Source organism: Arabidopsis lyrata (genome assembly GCF_000004255.2).
Source record: "Arabidopsis lyrata subsp. lyrata unplaced genomic scaffold ARALYscaffold_142, whole genome shotgun sequence".
NCBI classification, from domain to species: Eukaryota; Viridiplantae; Streptophyta; class Magnoliopsida; order Brassicales; family Brassicaceae; genus Arabidopsis; species Arabidopsis lyrata.
The window spans coordinates 8,120-10,408 of NW_003302450.1; positions in this window are offsets into that span (position 1 = coordinate 8,120).

The following is a 2,289-nucleotide window of genomic DNA, read 5'->3' on the forward strand; positions in this document are numbered from 1 at the left end:
TGGAGATGGTTCTGCTTCAAATATGTTTTCGACTGCTAAGAACTGGGACTTTCTCCATCCTCCTGGACCTACCGTCGATTGGTCAGACTCGGTTTGGTTTAAGGGAAGAATCCCAAAACACTCCTTTATTGCTTGGCTCAATTCTCGTCACAGACTTCACACTAGAGACAGATTAATTAGGTGGGGATTGGCAATTCCATCTATTTGTCTTCTTTGCAGTTCCGGGGATGAAACTAGACAACACTTGTTTTTTGACTGCTCTTATGCTGCTGAGGTTTGGCACTATTTCTCTGATAAAGCCCATGTTTCTCCTCCGACATTGTTTGAAGATGGAGTTAGATGGCTCAAGAATCCTTGCCGCGACAAGAACACGGCTTGGATTCTAAGACTCGCTTATCAAGCCTCGATGTACTACATTTGGAAAGAAAGAAACTCAAGACTTCATTCCTCCTCCTCCAAGCCGTCCTCTGCGTTAATCTTAGAGATCAAGAGCATTCTACGATGTCATCTTGACCCCTTATCTAGAGCTCAGAAGATTGTTCTTCCTGAGCCTTCTCTTTTGGTCACTTGGTTTGGTGTTTTCCAGTAGATTAATTGATGTAATCTCTGTTTGTACTGTAGGTCGTCTCTCTTTTGGAGGATCACTGTGTAATTCCCTCTTTTATTTAATGAAAAGGTATGAGTAAAAAAAAAAAAAAAAAAAAAAAATTATGTATAAACGTTTATTTTTTCTTTGAATATAATTTAACGTTAAATTCAAAAAACAAATTCTATAAGTATATCGTCGTCGGTGGTTTTTGCATTTAACCAAAACCAGTTTCTCATTTATACATATATATATATATATATACATATATATTAATTACTAAAAAGTAAATTAATTGTGGACTATATAAACGTTCAGCTTTTAGAGAGGAAAAATATTACGAATTTGTAAGATACAACAAAAAAATTAAGATATGCCATAATCAATTTGAAAAATAGACAGTAGTAGTGGGATGTCAACGTCGTGAAAAATGTATGTTCATCGGACGGCAGTGATCTTCCCCATATCCTCGGAAGTATGTGGGACAAAATACCACAAAACAAAAACTATTTGTTGCTGCATTTCTTTAATAAATCGCCGCAATAATTAACAAAATGTTTTAGCTAACACAAAATATCAAAATATTTTCGATTAAAGCAAATCTTGAACCAAATAAATATTTAACAAAATATGCGCATTTTAATTTAGTGATATGTATTCCTGCTCAGTGCTCACACCATTATTTATCTGACATAAACAAAAATAGTATAAAACAGTCATATTATTTTTTACCATGATTTAGTGCATGTACATTAAAATGTTGTTACCAAATGATAACCATCCATTGAGTTTTGCAAAAATTGAATATTTGACTTAACCTTCATAAAACATGGAAATACTATTTTGTGATATTTTTTACTCACACTTTTTTTTTTTTGACTGGTAGATTTAACTTTTATTTTCGGATGTATTTAATAAGCAAAACAAAAAAAAAAATTGCCAAAAAAAATACGGGAAAAATGTCATTAAAATCCCCAACTTATTCAAAACGTTGATTTAAATCCTCAACTCACGACGAAACGAAATAAATATCAAACTTATGTTGACTTTCCAAATAAATATTAAACTTATGTTGACTTTCCAAATAAACACCAAACTTTCATTGACTTGGCCATATTAGGCATGACGTTAAGTGAGTTAACAGACAATGTTAACACATGTTAGTGTTGATCAAAACACTAACAAGTATTCCTTCTAAACACAAAACGACGTTGTTTTGTCATAACTGTTCAATAAAATCCCGAGTTTCAAATCATACTCTATTTAGGGTTAGGGATTTTGCTCGATTTGGGGATCTAAGATTGACTTTAGGGATTTAATTCAATCGTTACGACAAAACGACGTCGTTTTGTTGTTATATGAAACAATGTCGTTATCAATTAACACATATGTTAACAGAAAATTACCTCCGTTAACGAGATCTATTAACCCACTTAACGTCGTACCTAATATGGCTAGGTCAACGGAAATTTGATATTTATTTGGAAAGTCAACATAAGTTTGATATTTATTTGGAAAGTCAACATAAGTTTGATATTTATTTCGTTTAGTTATGAATTGAGGATATATTAACCCACTTAACGTCGTAACTAATATGGTCATGTAAACGGAAGATTGATATTTATTTGGAAAGTCAATGAAAGTTTGGTGTGTATTTGGAAAGTCAGCATAAGTTAAATATATATTAGGAAAGTCAACATAAG